The sequence below is a fragment of the Mytilus californianus genome, unplaced genomic scaffold, assembly GCF_021869535.1.
Source record: "Mytilus californianus isolate M0D057914Y unplaced genomic scaffold, xbMytCali1.0.p SCAF_6, whole genome shotgun sequence".
Taxonomy (NCBI): domain Eukaryota; kingdom Metazoa; phylum Mollusca; class Bivalvia; order Mytilida; family Mytilidae; genus Mytilus; species Mytilus californianus.
In genome coordinates, this window is record NW_026262712.1 from 87,677,384 (window position 1) to 87,697,333 (window position 19,950).

The following is a 19,950-nucleotide window of genomic DNA, read 5'->3' on the forward strand; positions in this document are numbered from 1 at the left end:
GCTAAAAGGAATTCAACTTGTATGTGCATAGAACCTCATTTTTCACTTGCTTCATACTGACCGTTAGACTAAGACCATTAAAGCAGCACATTTTGCACTCTTATTCTGATTTTATCTACTTTTTTTTGTGTTCAGTGTTCAAAAATGAGTTAAACATCTACATTAGATACCACAAACACAAATAGAAAACCAGAAAAATCTGTCAGAGAGAAAGTAAGCATGCTACTTTTGTAAAAATATTGAAACAACTGAAAAAGTTCAATTTTGGGCATGTAGGCTGAAATGTCACTTTTTTACAAAATTTCTATCAAATAAAAGTGAAAATCATTTATTCTCATGTAGTTTGACAAATTAATACCAATAGATCATTCAGGGAAGTTGTCAAAGTACAAATTCAATATTTCCTGAATTCACCTCTTAGGGGTCTAAAACTTGACCAATTCTAATATAACTTGGCATGATTTAAGCTTAGTGTATTTTAAAACAGTTTACAAAGTTTCAAAGCCATATGATACCAATTATAAAAAATGTGGCATTTTTTATATCTGAACTTTGGGTGCTGAATTGTGGCGTTGAATTAGAACAATTTCAACTATCAAATTTGGGCTTCTAAAAACCAAAATATACCAAAACTTACATTTTTTAATGTTTCTATGTATAAGTTATCACCTATTAAAAGCAACAGATAGCATACTTCATGTTTCAGACTTATAAAAAATGGCCAGAAGTAAATTTTATATGAGCCTGTGCCAAAAAATAGAGGTTTTCAAATGATGTGAGGCCTTATATGAAATGTAATATTTTTCACTTACCACAATTTTCTGAAGTTGTTAAGTTATAAAAAAACCTTTTACATGTTATAAATGTACTTTTAATGGAAATATAAGTTTCAAATAGCATTACACATGTGAATAAAATGGTCTTCAGCAATGTCAAGCTTAAAAAAACAGGTTGTCAATTTAGGTCGTTCCCCACATTTGCATATTAAAAAGCATATAAATGATATGGTAGATAGAGATATGCTTCTTTTTGCTCAAATCTTTGTTTAGATATGATAAAACATGGAGCCTGGATGTAACATGACTGTCACTTTCAACTATATATGTAGACAGTATGATTTGATGCAAAGTTATTTACTTTACTTTTTAAAACCGGCATGAAATTTCAGCCTCAAAAGGCCAATATTTTAACCACTAGCTATCAAACAAAAGAAAATAAAGGTAGTCTGTGCAACAGACAAGGTCAAACAACCAGTAATAAGTGCTTTTGATACAGATTCAGTGAAATCTGCTAAAAGGAATTCAACTTGTATGTGCATAGAACCTCATTTTTCACTTGCTTCATACTGACCGTTAGACTAAGACCATTAAAGCAGCACATTTTGCACTCTTATTCTGATTTTATCTACTTTTTTTTGTGTTCAGTGTTCAAAAATGAGTTAAACATCTACATTAGATACCACAAACACAAATAGAAAACCAGAAAAATCTGTCAGAGAGAAAGTAAGCATGCTACTTTTGTAAAAATATTGAAACAACTGAAAAAGTTCAATTTTGGGCATGTAGGCTGAAATGTCACTTTTTTACAAAATTTCTATCAAATAAAAGTGAAAATCATTTATTCTCATGTAGTTTGACAAATTAATACCAATAGATCATTCAGGGAAGTTGTCAAAGTACAAATTCAATATTTCCTGAATTCACCTCTTAGGGGTCTAAAACTTGACCAATTCTAATATAACTTGGCATGATTTAAGCTTAGTGTATTTTAAAACAGTTTACAAAGTTTCAAAGCCATATGATACCAATTATAAAAAATGTGGCATTTTTTATATCTGAACTTTGGGTGCTGAATTGTGGCGTTGAATTAGAACAATTTCAACTATCAAATTTGGGCTTCTAAAAACCAAAATATACCAAAACTTACATTTTTTAATGTTTCTATGTATAAGTTATCACCTATTAAAAGCAACAGATAGCATACTTCATGTTTCAGACTTATAAAAAATGGCCAGAAGTAAATTTTATATGAGCCTGTGCCAAAAAATAGAGGTTTTCAAATGATGTGAGGCCTTATATGAAATGTAATATTTTTTCACTTACCACAATTTTCTGAAGTTGTTAAGTTATAAAAAAACCTTTTACATGTTATAAATGTACTTTTAATGGAAATATAAGTTTCAAATAGCATAACACATGTGAATAAAATGGTCTTCAGCAATGTCAAGCTTAAAAAAACAGGTTGTCAATTTAGGTCGTTCCCCACATTTGCATATTAAAAAGCATATAAATGATATGGTAGATAGAGATATGCTTCTTTTTGCTCAAATCTTTGTTTAGATATGATAAAACATGGAGCCTGGATGTAACATGACTGTCACTTTCAACTATATATGTAGACAGTATGATTTGATGCAAAGTTATTTACTTTACTTTTTAAAACCGGCATGAAATTTCAGCCTCAAAAGGCCAATATTTTAACCACTAGCTATCAAACAAAAGAAAATAAAGGTAGTCTGTGAAACAGACAAGGTCAAACAACCAGTAATAAGTGCTTTTGATACAGATTCAGTGAAATCTGCTAAAAGGAATTCAACTTGTATGTGCATAGAACCTCATTTTTCACTTGCTTCATACTGACCGTTAGACTAAGACCATTAAAGCAGCACATTTTGCACTCTTATTCTGATTTTATCTACTTTTTTTTGTGTTCAGTGTTCAAAAATGAGTTAAACATCTACATTAGATACCACAAACACAAATAGAAAACCAGAAAAATCTGTCAGAGAGAAAGTAAGCATGCTACTTTTGTAAAAATATTGAAACAACTGAAAAAGTTCAATTTTGGGCATGTAGGCTGAAATGTCACTTTTTTACAAAATTTCTATCAAATAAAAGTGAAAATCATTTATTCTCATGTAGTTTGACAAATTAATACCAATAGATCATTCAGGGAAGTTGTCAAAGTACAAATTCAATATTTCCTGAATTCACCTCTTAGGGGTCTAAAACTTGACCAATTCTAATATAACTTGGCATGATTTAAGCTTAGTGTTTTTTAAAACAGTTTACAAAGTTTCAAAGCCATATGATACCAATTATAAAAAATGTGGCATTTTTTATATCTGAACTTTGGGTGCTGAATTGTGGCGTTGAATTAGAACAATTTCAACTATCAAATTTGGGCTTCTAAAAACCAAAATATACCAAAACTTACATTTTTTAATGTTTCTATGTATAAGTTATCACCTATTAAAAGCAACAGATAGCATACTTCATGTTTCAGACTTATAAAAAATGGCCAGAAGTAAATTTTATATGAGCCTGTGCCAAAAAATAGAGGTTTTCAAATGATGTGAGGCCTTATATGAAATGTAATATTTTTTCACTTACCACAATTTTCTGAAGTTGTTAAGTTATAAAAAAACCTTTTACATGTTATAAATGTACTTTTAATGGAAATATAAGTTTCAAATAGCATAACACATGTGAATAAAATGGTCTTCAGCAATGTCAAGCTTAAAAAAACAGGTTGTCAATTTAGGTCGTTCCCCACATTTGCATATTAAAAAGCATATAAATGATATGGTAGATAGAGATATGCTTCTTTTTGCTCAAATCTTTGTTTAGATATGATAAAACATGGAGCCTGGATGTAACATGACTGTCACTTTCAACTATATATGTAGACAGTATGATTTGATGCAAAGTTATTTACTTTACTTTTTAAAACCGGCATGAAATTTCAGCCTCAAAAGGCCAATATTTTAACCACTAGCTATCAAACAAAAGAAAATAAAGGTAGTCTGTGAAACAGACAAGGTCAAACAACCAGTAATAAGTGCTTTTGATACAGATTCAGTGAAATCTGCTAAAAGGAATTCAACTTGTATGTGCATAGAACCTCATTTTTCACTTGCTTCATACTGACCGTTAGACTAAGACCATTAAAGCAGCACATTTTGCACTCTTATTCTGATTTTATCTACTTTTTTTTGTGTTCAGTGTTCAAAAATGAGTTAAACATCTACATTAGATACCACAAACACAAATAGAAAACCAGAAAAATCTGTCAGAGAGAAAGTAAGCATGCTACTTTTGTAAAAATATTGAAACAACTGAAAAAGTTCAATTTTGGGCATGTAGGCTGAAATGTCACTTTTTTACAAAATTTCTATCAAATAAAAGTGAAAATCATTTATTCTCATGTAGTTTGACAAATTAATACCAATAGATCATTCAGGGAAGTTGTCAAAGTACAAATTCAATATTTCCTGAATTCACCTCTTAGGGGTCTAAAACTTGACCAATTCTAATATAACTTGGCATGATTTAAGCTTAGTGTATTTTAAAACAGTTTACAAAGTTTCAAAGCCATATGATACCAATTATAAAAAATGTGGCATTTTTTATATCTGAACTTTGGGTGCTGAATTGTGGCGTTGAATTAGAACAATTTCAACTATCAAATTTGGGCTTCTAAAAACCAAAATATACCAAAACTTACATTTTTTAATGTTTCTATGTATAAGTTATCACCTATTAAAAGCAACAGATAGCATACTTCATGTTTCAGACTTATAAAAAATGGCCAGAAGTAAATTTTATATGAGCCTGTGCCAAAAAATAGAGGTTTTCAAATGATGTGAGGCCTTATATGAAATGTAATATTTTTCACTTACCACAATTTTCTGAAGTTGTTAAGTTATAAAAAAACCTTTTACATGTTATAAATGTACTTTTAATGGAAATATAAGTTTCAAATAGCATAACACATGTGAATAAAATGGTCTTCAGCAATGTCAAGCTTAAAAAAACAGGTTGTCAATTTAGGTCGTTCCCCACATTTGCATATTAAAAAGCATATAAATGATATGGTAGATAGAGATATGCTTCTTTTTGCTCAAATCTTTGTTTAGATATGATAAAACATGGAGCCTGGATGTAACATGACTGTCACTTTCAACTATATATGTAGACAGTATGATTTGATGCAAAGTTATTTACTTTACTTTTTAAAACCGGCATGAAATTTCAGCCTCAAAAGGCCAATATTTTAACCACTAGCTATCAAACAAAAGAAAATAAAGGTAGTCTGTGCAACAGACAAGGTCAAACAACCAGTAATAAGTGCTTTTGATACAGATTCAGTGAAATCTGCTAAAAGGAATTCAACTTGTATGTGCATAGAACCTCATTTTTCACTTGCTTCATACTGACCGTTAGACTAAGACCATTAAAGCAGCACATTTTGCACTCTTATTCTGATTTTATCTACTTTTTTTTGTGTTCAGTGTTCAAAAATGAGTTAAACATCTACATTAGATACCACAAACACAAATAGAAAACCAGAAAAATCTGTCAGAGAGAAAGTAAGCATGCTACTTTTGTAAAAATATTGAAACAACTGAAAAAGTTCAATTTTGGGCATGTAGGCTGAAATGTCACTTTTTTACAAAATTTCTATCAAATAAAAGTGAAAATCATTTATTCTCATGTAGTTTGACAAATTAATACCAATAGATCATTCAGGGAAGTTGTCAAAGTACAAATTCAATATTTCCTGAATTCACCTCTTAGGGGTCTAAAACTTGACCAATTCTAATATAACTTGGCATGATTTAAGCTTAGTGTATTTTAAAACAGTTTACAAAGTTTCAAAGCCATATGATACCAATTATAAAAAATGTGGCATTTTTTATATCTGAACTTTGGGTGCTGAATTGTGGCGTTGAATTAGAACAATTTCAACTATCAAATTTGGGCTTCTAAAAACCAAAATATACCAAAACTTACATTTTTTAATGTTTCTATGTATAAGTTATCACCTATTAAAAGCAACAGATAGCATACTTCATGTTTCAGACTTATAAAAAATGGCCAGAAGTAAATTTTATATGAGCCTGTGCCAAAAAATAGAGGTTTTCAAATGATGTGAGGCCTTATATGAAATGTAATATTTTTTCACTTACCACAATTTTCTGAAGTTGTTAAGTTATAAAAAAACCTTTTACATGTTATAAATGTACTTTTAATGGAAATATAAGTTTCAAATAGCATAACACATGTGAATAAAATGGTCTTCAGCAATGTCAAGCTTAAAAAAACAGGTTGTCAATTTAGGTCGTTCCCCACATTTGCATATTAAAAAGCATATAAATGATATGGTAGATAGAGATATGCTTCTTTTTGCTCAAATCTTTGTTTAGATATGATAAAACATGGAGCCTGGATGTAACATGACTGTCACTTTCAACTATATATGTAGACAGTATGATTTGATGCAAAGTTATTTACTTTACTTTTTAAAACCGGCATGAAATTTCAGCCTCAAAAGGCCAATATTTTAACCACTAGCTATCAAACAAAAGAAAATAAAGGTAGTCTGTGAAACAGACAAGGTCAAACAACCAGTAATAAGTGCTTTTGATACAGATTCAGTGAAATCTGCTAAAAGGAATTCAACTTGTATGTGCATAGAACCTCATTTTTCACTTGCTTCATACTGACCGTTAGACTAAGACCATTAAAGCAGCACATTTTGCACTCTTATTCTGATTTTATCTACTTTTTTTTGTGTTCAGTGTTCAAAAATGAGTTAAACATCTACATTAGATACCACAAACACAAATAGAAAACCAGAAAAATCTGTCAGAGAGAAAGTAAGCATGCTACTTTTGTAAAAATATTGAAACAACTGAAAAAGTTCAATTTTGGGCATGTAGGCTGAAATGTCACTTTTTTACAAAATTTCTATCAAATAAAAGTGAAAATCATTTATTCTCATGTAGTTTGACAAATTAATACCAATAGATCATTCAGGGAAGTTGTCAAAGTACAAATTCAATATTTCCTGAATTCACCTCTTAGGGGTCTAAAACTTGACCAATTCTAATATAACTTGGCATGATTTAAGCTTAGTGTATTTTAAAACAGTTTACAAAGTTTCAAAGCCATATGATACCAATTATAAAAAATGTGGCATTTTTTATATCTGAACTTTGGGTGCTGAATTGTGGCGTTGAATTAGAACAATTTCAACTATCAAATTTGGGCTTCTAAAAACCAAAATATACCAAAACTTACATTTTTTAATGTTTCTATGTATAAGTTATCACCTATTAAAAGCAACAGATAGCATACTTCATGTTTCAGACTTATAAAAAATGGCCAGAAGTAAATTTTATATGAGCCTGTGCCAAAAAATAGAGGTTTTCAAATGATGTGAGGCCTTATATGAAATGTAATATTTTTCACTTACCACAATTTTCTGAAGTTGTTAAGTTATAAAAAAACCTTTTACATGTTATAAATGTACTTTTAATGGAAATATAAGTTTCAAATAGCATAACACATGTGAATAAAATGGTCTTCAGCAATGTCAAGCTTAAAATAACAGGTTGTCAATTTAGGTCGTTCCCCACATTTGCATATTAAAAAGCATATAAATGATATGGTAGATAGAGATATGCTTCTTTTTGCTCAAATCTTTGTTTAGATATGATAAAACATGGAGCCTGGATGTAACATGACTGTCACTTTCAACTATATATGTAGACAGTATGATTTGATGCAAAGTTATTTACTTTACTTTTTAAAACCGGCATGAAATTTCAGCCTCAAAAGGCCAATATTTTAACCACTAGCTATCAAACAAAAGAAAATAAAGGTAGTCTGTGCAACAGACAAGGTCAAACAACCAGTAATAAGTGCTTTTGATACAGATTCAGTGAAATCTGCTAAAAGGAATTCAACTTGTATGTGCATAGAACCTCATTTTTCACTTGCTTCATACTGACCGTTAGACTAAGACCATTAAAGCAGCACATTTTGCACTCTTATTCTGATTTTATCTACTTTTTTTTGTGTTCAGTGTTCAAAAATGAGTTAAACATCTACATTAGATACCACAAACACAAATAGAAAACCAGAAAAATCTGTCAGAGAGAAAGTAAGCATGCTACTTTTGTAAAAATATTGAAACAACTGAAAAAGTTCAATTTTGGGCATGTAGGCTGAAATGTCACTTTTTTACAAAATTTCTATCAAATAAAAGTGAAAATCATTTATTCTCATGTAGTTTGACAAATTAATACCAATAGATCATTCAGGGAAGTTGTCAAAGTACAAATTCAATATTTCCTGAATTCACCTCTTAGGGGTCTAAAACTTGACCAATTCTAATATAACTTGGCATGATTTGAGCTTAGTGTATTTTAAAACAGTTTACAAAGTTTCAAAGCCATATGATACCAATTATAAAAAATGTGGCATTTTTTATATCTGAACTTTGGGTGCTGAATTGTGGCGTTGAATTAGAACAATTTCAACTATCAAATTTGGGCTTCTAAAAACCAAAATATACCAAAACTTACATTTTTTAATGTTTCTATGTATAAGTTATCACCTATTAAAAGCAACAGATAGCATACTTCATGTTTCAGACTTATAAAAAATGGCCAGAAGTAAATTTTATATGAGCCTGTGCCAAAAAATAGAGGTTTTCAAATGATGTGAGGCCTTATATGAAATGTAATATTTTTTCACTTACCACAATTTTCTGAAGTTGTTAAGTTATAAAAAAACCTTTTACATGTTATAAATGTACTTTTAATGGAAATATAAGTTTCAAATAGCATAACACATGTGAATAAAATGGTCTTCAGCAATGTCAAGCTTAAAAAAACAGGTTGTCAATTTAGGTCGTTCCCCACATTTGCATATTAAAAAGCATATAAATGATATGGTAGATAGAGATATGCTTCTTTTTGCTCAAATCTTTGTTTAGATATGATAAAACATGGAGCCTGGATGTAACATGACTGTCACTTTCAACTATATATGTAGACAGTATGATTTGATGCAAAGTTATTTACTTTACTTTTTAAAACCGGCATGAAATTTCAGCCTCAAAAGGCCAATATTTTAACCACTAGCTATCAAACAAAAGAAAATAAAGGTAGTCTGTGAAACAGACAAGGTCAAACAACCAGTAATAAGTGCTTTTGATACAGATTCAGTGAAATCTGCTAAAAGGAATTCAACTTGTATGTGCATAGAACCTCATTTTTCACTTGCTTCATACTGACCGTTAGACTAAGACCATTAAAGCAGCACATTTTGCACTCTTATTCTGATTTTATCTACTTTTTTTTGTGTTCAGTGTTCAAAAATGAGTTAAACATCTACATTAGATACCACAAACACAAATAGAAAACCAGAAAAATCTGTCAGAGAGAAAGTAAGCATGCTACTTTTGTAAAAATATTGAAACAACTGAAAAAGTTCAATTTTGGGCATGTAGGCTGAAATGTCACTTTTTTACAAAATTTCTATCAAATAAAAGTGAAAATCATTTATTCTCATGTAGTTTGACAAATTAATACCAATAGATCATTCAGGGAAGTTGTCAAAGTACAAATTCAATATTTCCTGAATTCACCTCTTAGGGGTCTAAAACTTGACCAATTCTAATATAACTTGGCATGATTTAAGCTTAGTGTATTTTAAAACAGTTTACAAAGTTTCAAAGCCATATGATACCAATTATAAAAAATGTGGCATTTTTTATATCTGAACTTTGGGTGCTGAATTGTGGCGTTGAATTAGAACAATTTCAACTATCAAATTTGGGCTTCTAAAAACCAAAATATACCAAAACTTACATTTTTTAATGTTTCTATGTATAAGTTATCACCTATTAAAAGCAACAGATAGCATACTTCATGTTTCAGACTTATAAAAAATGGCCAGAAGTAAATTTTATATGAGCCTGTGCCAAAAAATAGAGGTTTTCAAATGATGTGAGGCCTTATATGAAATGTAATATTTTTCACTTACCACAATTTTCTGAAGTTGTTAAGTTATAAAAAAACCTTTTACATGTTATAAATGTACTTTTAATGGAAATATAAGTTTCAAATAGCATAACACATGTGAATAAAATGGTCTTCAGCAATGTCAAGCTTAAAAAAACAGGTTGTCAATTTAGGTCGTTCCCCACATTTGCATATTAAAAAGCATATAAATGATATGGTAGATAGAGATATGCTTCTTTTTGCTCAAATCTTTGTTTAGATATGATAAAACATGGAGCCTGGATGTAACATGACTGTCACTTTCAACTATATATGTAGACAGTATGATTTGATGCAAAGTTATTTACTTTACTTTTTAAAACCGGCATGAAATTTCAGCCTCAAAAGGCCAATATTTTAACCACTAGCTATCAAACAAAAGAAAATAAAGGTAGTCTGTGAAACAGACAAGGTCAAACAACCAGTAATAAGTGCTTTTGATACAGATTCAGTGAAATCTGCTAAAAGGAATTCAACTTGTATGTGCATAGAACCTCATTTTTCACTTGCTTCATACTGACCGTTAGACTAAGACCATTAAAGCAGCACATTTTGCACTCTTATTCTGATTTTATCTACTTTTTTTTGTGTTCAGTGTTCAAAAATGAGTTAAACATCTACATTAGATACCACAGACACAAATAGAAAACCAGAAAAATCTGTCAGAGAGAAAGTAAGCATGCTTCTTTTGTAAAAATATTGAAACAACTGAAAAAGTTCAATTTTGGGCATGTAGGCTGAAATGTCACTTTTTTACAAAATTTCTATCAAATAAAAGTGAAAATCATTTATTCTCATGTAGTTTGACAAATTAATACCAATAGATCATTCAGGGAAGTTGTCAAAGTACAAATTCAATATTTCCTGAATTCACCTCTTAGGGGTCTAAAACTTGACCAATTCTAATATAACTTGGCATGATTTAAGCTTAGTGTATTTTAAAACAGTTTACAAAGTTTCAAAGCCATATGATACCAATTATAAAAAATGTGGCATTTTTTATATCTGAACTTTGGGTGCTGAATTGTGGCGTTGAATTAGAACAATTTCAACTATCAAATTTGGGCTTCTAAAAACCAAAATATACCAAAACTTACATTTTTTAATGTTTCTATGTATAAGTTATCACCTATTGAAAGCAACAGATAGCATACTTCATGTTTCAGACTTATAAAAAATGGCCAGAAGTAAATTTTATATGAGCCTGTGCCAAAAAATAGAGGTTTTCAAATGATGTGAGGCCTTATATGAAATGTAATATTTTTCACTTACCACAATTTTCTGAAGTTGTTAAGTTATAAAAAAACCTTTTACATGTTATAAATGTATTTTTAATGGAAATATAAGTTTCAAATAGCATAACACATGTGAATAAAATGGTCTTCAGCAATGTCAAGCTTAAAAAAACAGGTTGTCAATTTAGGTCGTTCCCCACATTTGCATATTAAAAAGCATATAAATGATATGGTAGATAGAGATATGCTTCTTTTTGCTCAAATCTTTGTTTAGATATGATAAAACATGGAGCCTGGATGTAACATGACTGTCACTTTCAACTATATATGTAGACAGTATGATTTGATGCAAAGTTATTTACTTTACTTTTTAAAACCGGCATGAAATTTCAGCCTCAAAAGGCCAATATTTTAACCACTAGCTATCAAACAAAAGAAAATAAAGGTAGTCTGTGAAACAGACAAGGTCAAACAACCAGTAATAAGTGCTTTTGATACAGATTCAGTGAAATCTGCTAAAAGGAATTCAACTTGTATGTGCATAGAACCTCATTTTTCACTTGCTTCATACTGACCGTTAGACTAAGACCATTAAAGCAGCACATTTTGCACTCTTATTCTGATTTTATCTACTTTTTTTTGTGTTCAGTGTTCAAAAATGAGTTAAACATCTACATTAGATACCACAGACACAAATAGAAAACCAGAAAAATCTGTCAGAGAGAAAGTAAGCATGCTACTTTTGTAAAAATATTGAAACAACTGAAAAAGTTCAATTTTGGGCATGTAGGCTGAAATGTCACTTTTTTACAAAATTTCTATCAAATAAAAGTGAAAATCATTTATTCTCATGTAGTTTGACAAATTAATACCAATAGATCATTCAGGGAAGTTGTCAAAGTACAAATTCAATATTTCCTGAATTCACCTCTTAGGGGTCTAAAACTTGACCAATTCTAATATAACTTGGCATGATTTAAGCTTAGTGTATTTTAAAACAGTTTACAAAGTTTCAAAGCCATATGATACCAATTATAAAAAATGTGGCATTTTTTATATCTGAACTTTGGGTGCTGAATTGTGGCGTTGAATTAGAACAATTTCAACTATCAAATTTGGGCTTCTAAAAACCAAAATATACCAAAACTTACATTTTTTAATGTTTCTATGTATAAGTTATCACCTATTAAAAGCAACAGATAGCATACTTCATGTTTCAGACTTATAAAAAATGGCCAGAAGTAAATTTTATATGAGCCTGTGCCAAAAAATAGAGGTTTTCAAATGATGTGAGGCCTTATATGAAATGTAATATTTTTCACTTACCACAATTTTCTGAAGTTGTTAAGTTATAAAAAAACCTTTTACATGTTATAAATGTATTTTTAATGGAAATATAAGTTTCAAATAGCATAACACATGTGAATAAAATGGTCTTCAGCAATGTCAAGCTTAAAAAAACAGGTTGTCAATTTAGGTCGTTCCCCACATTTGCATATTAAAAAGCATATAAATGATATGGTAGATAGAGATATGCTTCTTTTTGCTCAAATCTTTGTTTAGATATGATAAAACATGGAGCCTGGATGTAACATGACTGTCACTTTCAACTATATATGTAGACAGTATGATTTGATGCAAAGTTATTTACTTTACTTTTTAAAACCGGCATGAAATTTCAGCCTCAAAAGGCCAATATTTTAACCACTAGCTATCAAACAAAAGAAAATAAAGGTAGTCTGTGAAACAGACAAGGTCAAACAACCAGTAATAAGTGCTTTTGATACAGATTCAGTGAAATCTGCTAAAAGGAATTCAACTTGTATGTGCATAGAACCTCATTTTTCACTTGCTTCATACTGACCGTTAGACTAAGACCATTAAAGCAGCACATTTTGCACTCTTATTCTGATTTTATCTACTTTTTTTTGTGTTCAGTGTTCAAAAATGAGTTAAACATCTACATTAGATACCACAAACACAAATAGAAAACCAGAAAAATCTGTCAGAGAGAAAGTAAGCATGCTACTTTTGTAAAAATATTGAAACAACTGAAAAAGTTCAATTTTGGGCATGTAGGCTGAAATGTCACTTTTTTACAAAATTTCTATCAAATAAAAGTGAAAATCATTTATTCTCATGTAGTTTGACAAATTAATACCAATAGATCATTCAGGGAAGTTGTCAAAGTACAAATTCAATATTTCCTGAATTCACCTCTTAGGGGTCTAAAACTTGACCAATTCTAATATAACTTGGCATGATTTAAGCTTAGTGTATTTTAAAACAGTTTACAAAGTTTCAAAGCCATATGATACCAATTATAAAAAATGTGGCATTTTTTATATCTGAACTTTGGGTGCTGAATTGTGGCGTTGAATTAGAACAATTTCAACTATCAAATTTGGGCTTCTAAAAACCAAAATATACCAAAACTTACATTTTTAAATGTTTCTATGTATAAGTTATCACCTATTAAAAGCAACAGATAGCATACTTCATTTTTCAGACTTATAAAAAATGGCCAGAAGTAAATTTTATATGAGCCTGTGCCAAAAAATAGAGGTTTTCAAATGATGTGAGGCCTTATATGAAATGTAATATTTTTCACTTACCACAATTTTCTGAAGTTGTTAAGTTATAAAAAAACCTTTTACATGTTATAAATGTACTTTTAATGGAAATATAAGTTTCAAATAGCATAACACATGTGAATAAAATGGTCTTCAGCAATGTCAAGCTTAAAAAAACAGGCTGTCAATTTAGGTCGTTCCCCACATTTGCATATTAAAAAGCATATAAATGATATTGTAGATAGAGATATGCTTCTTTTTGCTCAAATCTTTGTTTAGATATGATAAAACATGGAGCCTGGATGTAACATGACTGTCACTTTCAACTATATATGTAGACAGTATGATTTGATGCAAAGTTATTTACTTTACTTTTTAAAACCGGCATGAAATTTCAGCCTCAAAAGGCCAATATTTTAACCACTAGCTATCAAACAAAAGAAAATAAAGGTAGTCTGTGAAACAGACAAGGTCAAACAACCAGTATTAAGTGCTTTTGATACAGATTCAGTGAAATCTGCTAAAAGGAATTCAACTTGTATGTGCATAGAACCTCATTTTTCACTTGCTTCATACTGACCGTTAGACTAAGACCATTAAAGCAGCACATTTTGCACTCTTATTCTGATTTTATCTACTTTTTTTTGTGTTCAGTGTTCAAAAATGAGTTAAACATCTACATTAGATACCACAGACACAAATAGAAAACCAGAAAAATCTGTCAGAGAGAAAGTAAGCATGCTACTTTTGTAAAAATATTGAAACAACTGAAAAAGTTCAATTTTGGGCATGTAGGCTGAAATGTCACTTTTTTACAAAATTTCTATCAAATAAAAGTGAAAATCATTTATTCTCATGTAGTTTGACAAATTAATACCAATAGATCATTCAGGGAAGTTGTCAAAGTACAAATTCAATATTTCCTGAATTCACCTCTTTGGCCACAGACCACAATTAAATTCCCCTATTAGTTCTTTATAACGTTTTGTTTCATTAAAAAAATTGCACCTTGCATTTTTGTCAAATCTTTTGTGTGTATAATGTATAGTACTAGTCCAAAAATATATCCAAAATTCAGAAAGATTGAACCAATGACTCTTATAAATTTAGCCAATACACATCCATACCCCTATGGACAAGTCAAGAGATGTTCCGAAAACTGTAAATATCACCTTTTTGCACCTGGCCTAATCACTCTTTCCATATCAAAATCAGTTAAAATACAACATCCAATTTCTTGAAATTCTTTAAGATCTTTAACTAAAAAGAAACTACAAACTGAACATCATTTATCAAACTTAAAAAAATATATTCAAAGTAGAACTGTACCAAAAGGTTTAAACATCAAAGTGAGTCCCCAGGCACCGGGACATAAATCCAAAAGATTCATGAGCCGTTGGAATGAAATTCTGTTTAACTGTTCAATCCAGCTACTTCAACTGTTACTTTCTTTTACAACCACACATTACAAACAAATTGTAAATGAAATATCAGATATTATCAACAATAGTAACATTTCACGTGACGATTTACCAATAATTAAACGTCGCCTCGCAGATATTGAAAAAATTGAACTATCCAAACATAAAGAAAAACAAAGGAATAAATTTCAAAGAGATAAAATTCACACTGTCTATTTAAATCAGGATATGAATGATATCAATACAACAAACCATAAGGTCCCTAGAAAAAGAAAATTCAAAAGACGGAAACAAAAAACTGAAAACATTGTTGTAAATTTGTCATCTAAAGAACTTACACGTGCTGAAGAGTCTCTTTTAAGTAAAGGTTTAAACTTCTGTCCTATCCCATCAAATGTAAATAACTTTCAGCTAGACGAGGACTTAGACCAATTCGCTAGACGTTTACGCTTGAAAGATTTTTTCTACAATAGGGGCAAGAAAAACCTTGAAGAAGCTGGATTAACAGATTCAGATACTGACACCAATGAAGAAGTCACGCTCATCCCAAAATTTAAGAAAAAAAGTTCATGGAAACCACCTAAGAGTAAAAATGATAACTTGGAGTCATTCATTAACTACGTGAGGTCTGATATAAAGTCCTGTATAACAAATACAAGAAATTATAATTTATCCAAGTCAGAAAGCATTGCTTTGAAAGCGTTAAAAGATCAAGAGGATATCGTAATAAAACCTGCCGACAAAGGGGGCGCTGTGGTTGTCATGAATAAAACAGATTACATAGCAGAGGGAAATCGCCAACTTTCAAACTCGATTTTTTATAAACAATTAACCACAGATCCAACACTAAATACTATTCGAAGGATCAACACCATCCTTCAAGAGATGTTCGACAAAAAGCATATAGACAATGACACCTTTGATTATCTCCGACCTCTTGAGAACGAAGCAAAGGCCGGAAGATTCTATATGTTGCCTAAAATACATAAAACGGGCAATCCAGGTCGACCAATTGTTTCAGCAAATAGTTATCCAACTGAAAAGATATCAGAATTTGTAGACCATCATCTAAGACCTCATGTGGAAGAACTACCCTCTTACATCCAAGATACGACTGATTATCTAAAGAAAATGGAAAGCCTCAATCCTCTACCAAGCAATACTATACTTGCATCCATGGACGTGTCTTCTTTATATACCAACATTCCACAAGACGAAGGATTAGCAGCGTGTGAAGAGGTATGGAACGCTCGTAGTGAAAAAAATCCTCCAACTGAGTGCCTTGTTACACTTCTGAAACTAGTGCTAGAGAACAACAACTTCTCTTTCAATGAAAAACATTATCTCCAGATAGACGGTACTAGTATGGGCACAAAAATGACCCCGTCATATGCCAACATATTTATGGGCCAACTTGAAAAACGCCTCTTGGCTAGTGCTCCATACCAGCCCTTATCATGGTTCCGATTCATTGACGATATTGATTTCAAATGGACAGATTCACAAGAACATCTTAATGAATTTCTAGGACACTGTAACTCTTTCCACCATTCAATAAAATTTACATATGAATCATCTATGGAGAAAATAAACTTCCTCGACACTACGAGTTACATCAAGGCCGGAACCATTATAACGGACCTTCATACCAAACAAACGGACAAACATCAATTCCTTTCTCCTAAAAGTTGCCATCCTAAACAATGCTCCCGTGGCATCCCATTCAGCCAGGCATTGCGAATCAAGAGAATATGCTCTACTGAAAATACGCAAAATGCTAGACTTGGACAACTACGTAAACATCTAGTTGTTCGAGGATACAATAACAACATCATTGATAGCGCTTTCGAAAGAGCAAACAAAATAGTCGCCAAGAACTTCTAGAGTACAAAGATAAGAATAAAGCAGCTAACAGAACACCCCTTGTACTCACTTACCATCCTGATTTTAAAAATGTGTCTTCCATTGTTCAGAAGCACTGGAAAATTATAGAAAATGATTCAAATCTTAAAAAAGTATTTTCCTCACCACCAGTCATGGCCTTCAGAAGACCTAAAAACATCCGTGACAAATTAGTGACATCTGTATTAGCAAAGCAGCCTACTCCATCTCCCGGTTGCTACAAACAATGTGGTCGAAGGAACTGCTTGTGTTGTAAAGCTGCCAATACAAGCAGTTCTTTCATCAGCTCCGTTACTAAACAAAATTATACCATCTACTCAAATTCCAACTGTAAAACGGAGAACTCAATTTATATATTAACATGTGACACTTGTGGCATTCAGTATGTGGGAGAAACAATGGACAAATTTAATATTCGGCTCAATAACCATCGTTCATGGTACAAAACTAACAAAAACTGTCCTCTCACAAGACATCTTCGTTCAACGAAACATTCTTTTGATAATGTTACTTTCCAAATCATAGAAGTCAACACTGAGTGGGACACCACGGCGAGAAGGAGAAGAGAAAATTTTTGGATCCACCAACTCCACACTTTAGAACCTGATGGTCTTAACGAAAAAGATGAGAAAAGATACAGGAAAGATAAAGAATAATTTAGTACACAGCATCGTCCTTTTTATCCTGTAATATTGGCCAATGGACGTTGCTAACTTCAACTACCAATTTTGTAAAAATCTTGAACTTCATCCAAATTATGTATTATTTTCAAGGCAGCTAAATTCAAGTGCAACATATACATTGAGCTGCAAAAGTTTCTTATCATCTACATCCGATTTCACCTGGATAGATGCACGCTTGATAAAGCTAGTTAGTCTAGCGAAACATTGCGTTTATTTTTATCATTTTGTAAATATTTTAAACATTCTTATATTTACATACTAAATAGTGTGTTAAAATTACATTGTTAGGCAATCTATATATATATATATATATATATATATATATATATATATATATAGATTGCCTAACAATGTAAATCAGGATGGTAAGTGAGTATAAGGGGTGTTCTGTTAGCTGCTTTATTCTTATCTTTGTACTCTAGAAGTTCTTGGCGACTAGTTTTGTTTGCTCTTTCGAAAGCGCTATCAATGATGTTGTTATTGTATCCTCGAACAACTAGATGTTTACGTAGTTGTCCAAGTCTAGCATTTTGCGTATTTTCAGTAGAGCATATTCTCTTGATTCGCAATGCCTGGCTGAATGGGATGCCACGGGAGCAGTGTTTAGGATGGCAACTTTTAGGAGAAGTACAAAGATAAGAATAAAGCAGCTAACAGAACACCCCTTGTACTCACTTACCATCCTGATTTTAAAAATGTGTCTTCCATTGTTCAGAAGCATTGGAAAATTATAGAAAATGATTCAAATCTTAAAAAAGTATTTTCCTCACCACCAGTCATGGCCTTCAGAAGACCTAAAAACATCCGTGACAAATTAGTGACATCTGTATTAGCAAAGCAGCCTACTCCATCTCCCGGTTGCTACAAACAATGTGGTCGAAGGAACTGCTTGTGTTGTAAAGCTGCCAATACAAGCAGTTCTTTCATCAGCTCCGTTACTAAACAAAATTATACCATCTACTCAAATTCCAACTGTAAAACGGAGAACTCAATTTATATATTAACATGTGACACATGTGGCATTCAGTATGTGGGAGAAACAATGGACAAATTTAATATTCGGCTCAATAACCATCGTTCATGGTACAAAACCAACAAAAACTGTCCTCTCACAAGACATCTTCGTTCAACGAAACATTCTTTTGATAATGTTACCTTCCAAATCATAGAAGTCAACACCGAGTGGGACACCACGGCGAGAAGGAGAAGAGAAAATTTTTGGATCCACCAACTCCACACTTTAGAACCTGATGGTCTTAACGAAAAAGATGAGAAAAGATACAGGAAAGATAAAGAATAATTTAGTACACAGCATCGTCCTTTTTATCCTGTAATATTGGCCAATGGACGTTGCTAACTTCAACTACCAATTTTGTAAAAATCTTGAACTTCATTCAAATTATGTATTATTTTCAAGACAGCTAAATTCAAGTGCAACATATACATTGAGCTGCAAAAGTTTCTTATCATCTACATCCGATTTCACCTGGATAGATGCACGCTTGATAAAGCTAGTTAGTCTAGCGAAATATTGCGTTTATTTTCATCATTTTGTAAATATTTTAAACATTCTTATATTTACATACTAAATAGTGTGTTAAAATTACATTGTTAGGCAATCTATAATTTTATTTGTGTAATTGAATTAATCTCTGTACTGATTAATCCACACTCTCATAGATTTGTATGTCATGTGCTGCTATTTATAGGCACTTATATATATATATATATATATATATATATAGCCTGGAACTTGTTCAAAAATTATCTTCATAGATTCATTGATGTTTGCTTAACATCCAGTGACAAATCTTGCATGCATATTTAGGATATGAACAAGTTAATACTAGGTCGGTTGTTTAAAATCAGTCGACCGGGATAAAAGGCAAGACAGTCATGTATTGATGGCCACTTAAACAGAAAGTATGATGTAAAGGGCACAATGTTTACCTTGTAATAGCCCATCTATACGGACTCTTCAAGGTGCTGGTGAAAGGGTTCTTTAATTTACGAAAAGCGTAGCACCCTTCCTATAGGAAAAATTGCATTTCACATTTCCGTTTTGTCCGCAGTACTCCCAGACACAGTGGCCATAGGTTGTTTATATAGTTCTCAATATCTTTGGTTGTTTCATTTTAAATTTTAGTTAGTTGATTGGTTATTATTTCTTAAGGTACCTGATACGTTAATTGGAACTCTCGCGAATTTTTATGAAATTTTTCAAGCAACTAGAACATGTTGAACTGCAGATTTAGTCAGTAGTGATGTATGTTTACGCAG